This window comes from Silene latifolia, chromosome 8, assembly GCF_048544455.1.
Source record: "Silene latifolia isolate original U9 population chromosome 8, ASM4854445v1, whole genome shotgun sequence".
NCBI classification, from domain to species: domain Eukaryota; kingdom Viridiplantae; phylum Streptophyta; class Magnoliopsida; order Caryophyllales; family Caryophyllaceae; genus Silene; species Silene latifolia.
In genome coordinates this window covers 83,544,284-83,552,294 of record NC_133533.1, presented here as the reverse complement: position 1 = coordinate 83,552,294, position 8,011 = coordinate 83,544,284, and the positions used below count along the sequence as shown (strand labels likewise).

General features: G+C 39.1%; 1 non-coding gene across 1 annotated transcript; it reads left to right on the top strand.

Annotated features, from left to right (window-relative positions):
* The first annotated feature begins 7,043 nt into the window (after nucleotides 1-7,043).
* On the top strand, nucleotides 7,044-7,150 carry LOC141597736 (small nucleolar RNA R71). Its single transcript, XR_012522956.1, has one exon. It is a non-coding gene; the product is annotated as a small nucleolar RNA R71 (small nucleolar RNA).
* The last annotated feature ends 861 nt before the right edge of the window (nucleotides 7,151-8,011 follow it).

The following is an 8,011-nucleotide window of genomic DNA, read 5'->3' as shown; positions in this document are numbered from 1 at the left end:
ATTGCCCATCTACTTCATTATTTACATAGGCCTTCTAGTCTTGTCTTCACTTTGATGCTTGGTCATTAGAATCGATCAATTTAGCTCTATTTTGCCATGAAAATGCAAGGTTTGCACTCCTCTCCTACCAAGGAAACAAAACCTCAAAGAATATACAAAACGAAAGACTAAAGATAGTAAATGACCCAATTATGCACTAAAAAGCATAGGAATGAGGCTAATTTGGGGACTAAATATTCTTAAATATTGGTCATATCAAATATCCCCAAACCGAACCTTTGCTCGTCCAGAGTAAAGAGGTGACAAAACTAGGACCCTTATTTAAACTAACCTATTAATATATCCGATATGAGACAATTAGTAGGTCTCACTCCGCCCCTTCAACTCACAACAAGACAACCATGAGGTAGGATGCCTTCTCGCAAGGCAAGGTGGGTCTTACCCAATGGCGACACATCCAAGCATTAAAGCACACAAAATCAAGTTATGGATGCATCTACAAAAGAATAGCCACTTTCCTCATCTAAGTGGCGGAAATTATCTAAAGGGAAAGCACTTTAAGGGTACACATTCCATCATAGATATGGTTTCTTCAAAATACTAAGCCTAGAAGGATACCAATAAATCACTTCCAAGTTGTGTCAAGTTAGGGTACCTTTGTCCTCAATCGTTAAATGCTTTCGTCAAGAGTAGACTCCCTATGATGTTAGAAATACTGGAGGATCACGGAATTCCCCTTCTTGCCTAGACAAGAAGAAGAGCCGTCCCCTTTCTACCATGCACAAAAGTGGATACGATGAAAAAGGGATCAATAATATTTGAGTTTCATATGGGAGTTTGCTTTGTTGTGGTTATTCCCCCCAATTTCTTGTGGCATTTGACATTTGAGAACATTTTCTTTTTGCCATTTCTTTGATGTTTGGCATTTCAATACTTGACAATTTCAACTTTTCTTTGCATTTCTTTTTGAACATTTTCAAAGCTACCCCATTTGTAGTGAGGGTGCGTATATTTGAAGCATTAGGAGTTTTCATTTTTATTATTCGTCTTTTCATTTGATGCAATTTGTAAACTTTTTGACTTTTCATTTCATTTCTTGAACTCAAATTTTTGAACAATTTTTGTGCCCATTCCCTTTGATGACAAAATATGGTAGAACATGGATGATGGTTGCATGGTTTCAAGGGTCGCCTTGGAATAAACGGTAGCCAAGGAGTTATCACACCGCAAGGTACTCTTGACTAGGCCTTAATCCATGGGTCAAAGGATACTAGTATGACACATCCTAGGGTGTTTTACAAGTATTCTAACAAGCAAAGTCTTAAGAAAAAAAGTATCTACAAGGGCCTTATATACACTTGTCAAGCTTCCCAAATAGACGGTTTCACAAATTTTTTCCTAAATGCAACTACATGCCATGATGCAACTAACATTTATACAACCTAATGCATATGCTTCTACCAACTAGTATGCAAAATAATCTAAATGCAATCCTATAATCACATTGTTTATACCGCATCAATCAAAATAAAGCCACATAGTCATTAACATAAAGAGGAAAAAAGAGATTGGAAAGATCATACCATGAGGTCTTCAATATCCTCATGTCTCGGATGTGGCGCAGTTAATCAATGTGAAAAAGGATGAACAAACACAATATATACAAGACAATATATACAAGACTACACTATATAGGAAATGAACATGTTTTTGGATTTTTTAATTTTTCAATTTTTATGGATTTTTCGAAATTTTTCAATTTTTTTTCAATTTTTTTGTTTAAATGTCAAGTTAGAATTTGCCATCCCCACACTAGTATGAACATTGTCCTCAATGGCCAATACGATAGGAAATTATGCAATTTATATGAATATGCATGATTTCTAAACTAAATGCAAACTAAACTAAACTATACGACATGATGCATGTGTTTTTGTTATGGTGGAGAGCATAATTTAGATTAGCTCCCAATCCATATTCATAGACTTCCCCAAACCAAAATAGACACTATTTCTAATGTCAAAAATTTTGGGGAGCTCATGCACAAAAATGCAATGCATGAAACTAAAATTTGTCATTTTGGATTTTGAAAATGGGAACAATAAAATGAACGCCTCAATGAAACCAAGGTGTTAGTCCTCTAATGTTGCTAGGACTCCTCAAATATGATCAAGATAAAATAAAAACAAGAGAAGTAGACAAATCATAAAGGATGTGTAAGAATGTAGGATCCTCCAAGAGTTTGCTAGTCCTCACCCATTGTGTCATCATCATCAACAACTTCCTCACTTGAGGCATCATCAACCTCCATGGATGTGGAGTCATTTGCACTCTCACTTTCACTTTTCTGTTCATCCTCACTTTCCTTTTATTCTTGAACTTCTTCATCTTCACCTTCTTTCTCATCACTCTCATCAACAACCATCTTCTGTTCACCCGGTCTACCACCTCTAGAAGTTCTAGGAAAGAAGACCTCCTTATCCGCCCAACTAGGCAAAGGACAATATGGATCGAGAAGTCCTTGCCTAACAAGATGTAAAGGGGCGGATATTGTGCTTTGTAAGCATCAACTCTATCATCATAAGCTTGTGTATGCATTTCCTTCATCAATAGAGTTAAGTAGTCGTTTCCCGCTTTGGCATTTTCGGGTTTGAACTCGGGGTAGGCAAATGGATAAGGTGGGGTGATAATGGAGGAGGAGGGCTCGGCAACTTCTTCCCCTTGGTGTTGAATGATGTATTCGGTTTCTTCGGAGAGTGGGAGAAGGTAATTCGGTCTATGAACATTCAAGCGGCAAATTTTGTTAAGCAATGTGAAGGATTTAGCTTCATTTGTCAACCACCCAAATTTGTTGTCAAGAGTATCATTATTGACCCATTTAAACTTTTGAACCATGAGGGGTAAATCGATGAGATGACCTCCTTTTATCGGTGTATAAGTGTTATTCTTGTTGAAATGCCGATTAAAGTGCTTAGCCAAATAAGTCACTAATCCTCCATTGACAATAAAGGCCGTGCCTTCTTTGCCACAATCAACATTAAGCCATCTATCAATCAAAAGTCGTAAAGCATTGTATGGCTTGGTGAACTCTCTCCCAATGTTCAAAGCCGACTCAAGAAGAAAAAAATCAAGTTCGGTAAGATGATTTGTACCTTTCCTAGCTATCAAGGTATGCCCAACAACCTTATGCCATACTCTTATGCCCGGATGATGGACTAAAAGAGCACGACAATCATGATAAGATGTGTATTCTTTTCCGGAAATGGTTTTCCATAGAGGAGCGGGGTCATACTTGGTAGGCTTCTTTGTAAAAGTAGGGTTATCACTAAGGCCAAATATCTTACCAATTTCGTCATAAGACAAGCATCTATCAACATTCTCAAGTCGAAACTCAATAATGGTTCGGGTCTCCACCTATGTGACTTTCAAAGAGCTCAAAAACTCTAAGGTGAGGGAAGAGTAAGTCAATTCTTGCATTTCAAACAATTTACTCAATCCCATAGACTCGAAAAAGGTCTTTGTTTGCTCAAGAACACCCAATTTCGACAATGTATCTTGACAAATGAACTTGGTAGGCAAGATAGTTTTCTTAGCAAAGAGAATAAATTTCTTTCTATGGGAGTCGGAAGTGACAATTACCTCCGTATAATCGGTTAGTTGTTCAATGACCGGAGTAGTAGAAGTAGTAGCTTTCATAGGAGGATTTTGTTCTTGAATCTCCAACCTTGCATTATGAACTACCAATGCCTTTGATGCTTGTTTGTCTTGAAGAGCTTGTTGTCTCCTAGAAAGGTTTTTCTTTTGGGGTGCCTTGCTTCCACCTTTTGTTCTTGCCATACTCCTTTGCTTAGTAACTCCAATGAAAGCTTGAAATCTTCAATTTCTAGTCATGCCCAAATCGATTTAGGATAGATGAATGTTGCCTTGTATCCCAAAAATCGACTCAAAACTTGAAGATTTTGGTGTTTTAATCACTTGTTGTTGCTAGAGGAGTGATTTATTTTGATTTTGAGGAAGTTTGGATTTGATTTGGTTGATTTTGGTTGAGAAATTTGATTTTTGTTGATGGAGAGAATGAGGGTTTTGGGGTTTTGGATAGTGTTTGTGTTTGAAATAATGAAAATGAATTGGGAAGGAGGGGTTTAAAGACCCGTTGAATTTTGAAAAGCACAAGGGAGACGAGCGGCCTGTCCTCGCGACGCTCGGATTTCAGACCACGAGGATGAGTGGATTCTTTGCGGGATGCTCGGATTGTCATCTAGGACGGATCCCAGATTCTGAAGTGGTCAGGACGAGCATATGCTAGTCGGGACGAACGTCTTGCTGCAGCAGGACAAGCGGATTCTATAGAGGACGCTCGTATTCTTATCCAGGGACAAAGGCCGGAAATAGTTACCATCAGGACGAACGGATTCTTCATGTGACGACTGTCCCGACCTAGATGAGCGGATTCCTTGCCGGGACGTTCGGATTTTCAGTCAGACCCAAAACATATTTCTGCAGCTTCACAAGACGAGCATCTTATTCCCTGGACGCTCGAGTTCACTTCAAGACGAGCGGATTTGCTTCGGGCCGCTCGGATTCTTCCTCTTCCACACGGATTCAGGTCCATCCGTGGGTGCTTCGTAACCCGTGTCATTCGTTCTTCATTTCTTGTGTTCTTCATTGTGGGGGCACTACAAAGGCTTGAATAGCTTAGGCAATTGCTATCCGCACACTAAGGCAAAACACTACACATCAATAAACTCATAAGTCCCTCCCTTACTTCTCTCGAAAATGATGAAAATCTTGATCAATGCATAAAAATGTAAATCCAAAATTGACAAAAATGCAATACAATAATTAAAATGCAAGTTAGGGAGTTAGAATATTTACAAGTGGTGGTTTAGGGAGGACTCCACCAAACTCTCTTCCAATAATGAGATGTCAAGGGGGCATGTTCAAGGTGTTGTTGATGTTGCTCAACACCTTAAAGAAGTAGTCGAAAGCTTGTTCATTGTCATGATAAAGATATTCAATAGACCTTTGCACTTGTTGTTCTCCATCATGGTCTTAAGTCATAGCATTACCGATATAGGGATTGAATATCCCTTCAAACTCATCGTCCCAAAGACCGCATACTTCGTCTACTTGATCACTAAAAATGTCTTGGATTGATGAAGACAATTCTCCTTCTTTCTTATCTTGGCCAATGAGGCCTTCTTCTTCACTTGTCATGGATGAGCTTTTCAAGCTCTCTTTGTTGCAATTTCCTTGCTCTTTTGATGGAGCATCATCCACTTTCTTCTTCCATTGAAATACCAACTTCTTCCTATCATCTTTCCGGCTATAGTGATCAACCATAAAACATGGTTCATGCAATCGGGGAGCTCTCATAGTCTTGTCAAGATTGAAAGTGATGGTTTCATCTCCCACTTCAAGGGTGAGCTCTCCATGTTTCACATCGATCACCGCTCCCACGGTGTGAAAGAAAGGTCTTCCTAAGATAATAGGAATGTTGGAGTCTTCTTCCATGTCAACAATAACGAAATCCACCGGGATGAAGAATTTACAAATTCTTACGGGAACATCTTCCCATACCCCTAAAGGTGTCTTTGTTGATCTATCCGCCATTTGAAGCGTGATGTTGGTGCATTTGAGTTCTCCCATTCCTAGCCTCTTGCTTACCGAATATGGCATGACACTAACACTTGCCCCAAGGTCACATAAAGCTTTGTTGATTGTAGTGTCACCAATAGTGCATGGGATGGAGAAACTTCCCGGATCCTTGAGCTTTGGAGGTAAACTTCCTTGAAGGATGGCACTACTCACTTTAGTGAAAGCAATAATCTCAAGCTTCCGGATTGATTTCTTCTTTGTAAGGATATCTTTCATATACTTTGCATAGGCCGGAACATGATTGATCAGTTCCGTGAATGGAATCGAGACTTCTAAATTCTTCACAATCTCCATGAATTTTCTAAGTTGGTCATCAAACTTAGGCTTAGCTTGACGACTCGGGAATGGAATTTTAATCTCAATAGGCTCCTTCTCTTTGGCCTTTTATTCATTCGTCTTTGAAACTTCTTGAATGGTGGGTTATTCTTCTCTAGAGTTTTGCATAACTCTTTCCTTGTCACTAGTCTCCACAATGTCATCCTCAACTAGCTTCTTTGGCCCTTCATATCTTGTACCAATCCTCAAGTGAATGGCACTCACCGATTTATGTCTTGGGGGATTACTTTGAGGTGGTAATTGCCCTTTTTGTCTTTGAGAGCTTGAAGATGCTAATTGAGTCATTTGGGTTTCCAACATTTTTGTGTGGGCTAGGATGTTGTTGATGGTGATGTTTTTTTTTTGCTTGGCTATCCTTTTACATTTGAGTGAAAATTCTTATTGGTTCTTTTGCATTTGGAGGACCGCTTTTTGAACATCAAAACCTTGGCCATTTGATTGAGTGTATTGAGTTTGATTTTGGTAACCTTGGTTTTGGTTGTAAAAGGGTCTTTGATTTTGGTTTCTAATTGGAGGTGGGGTGTATATTGGTTGAGGGTTTTAAACATTTTGGCTTTTGTATGAGAGATTTGGATGGAATTTTGTGTTTTCATTGTAATAGTTGGAATAAGGAGTACCACTCTTGTATGCTTGAAAAACATTCACTTGTTCCCCTACATTCACTTTGGTCATGTCCCAAAGTTCCACAATTCTCACATATTCCACTTGGAATTGGTGAAGATGCCACCATGGTATTAACATGTTGCTTTGGTGATTTGGAGGCTTCTTCAAGCTTAGCCATAGCCTTCTCAAACTTCAAGTTGATGGTATCAATATGAGCACTAAGTTGAGCACCCAATTGAGTAATAGAGTCCACTTCATGCTTTTCTCCTCTAGTAGCCTTCTGAGGTCTACTATATTATGAGTTATGGACCGCCATTTCCTCAATATTGTTCCAAGTTTGATTATCGTCAACTTCGGTGAACATACCATTTGATCCCATGTTGAGAATGTTCCGGGAGTCTTCATAAAGACCATTCATAAATTGTTGTACCAAGAACCGCTCGCTAAGTCCACGATGAGGACATGAGCGACAAGTTCCCTTGAGTCGCTCCCAAGCTTCATACAATGATTCTTCATCCCTTTGTTTAAACCCCGTGATTTGGGTTCTTAGCATGTTGGTCTTTTCTGGAGGGTAGAACTTTTTGTAGAAAGCAAGTGCCAATTTCTTCCAAGAGTCGATGCCAAGAGTAGCTTTATCAAGGCTCTTTAACCATTATTTCGCGGTACCAATCAAAGAAAAAAGAAATAAGGCCCATCGAATTTGGTCTTGAGTCACTCCGGCTTGTGAAATCGCATCACAATAGTCACAAAAAGTCTCCATGTGAGAATGAGGGTCTTCATTAGGCATACCCCAAATTGGCTTCTTTCGACTAATTGGATAAATGCGGATTTTGCATTGAAATTACTGGTCAAGTGTTGTGGTGCGGGAGTACCATTGGGTAGGTTCTCCTCGGTTGGTACGGAATGTAATGAAAATTTAGGCATTGTGGCTTGATTTTGTGTTGGGTTCTCCTCTCCTTCTCTTGCAAAATGGTTTATGAACTCAATAAGATTTGGACGAATATATACAACCTCACCAATACCTCTCAAAGTATTTCTAGCAAGTCTTCTATTGGTTGTCAAAGTTCTTTCAATTTCGTGATCAATGGGTAACAAGTTACCTTGTGATCTTCTAGACATGCAAAATATCAAACACGAAAATAATTAGAATAAACCTTGAGGAGTTTTACTTCCCCAAGGCAAAGAAAGACACAACTAATAACAATCAAAGAAAATCAAATCAAGTTAACACCGTCCCCAGCAACGGCGCCATTTTTGGTCGAACTATCGTTTTCGGTTACTTGTCGTTAGGAGTACCTAGACCAAAACAATATTTATAACTTCACAAACTACTCTACTATTAGTAAAGAGGTAAGTAAAGGTCGGATCCCAAGGGACGGGTATTGATGTAGGATTTTCGATTGCTAATGGTCGT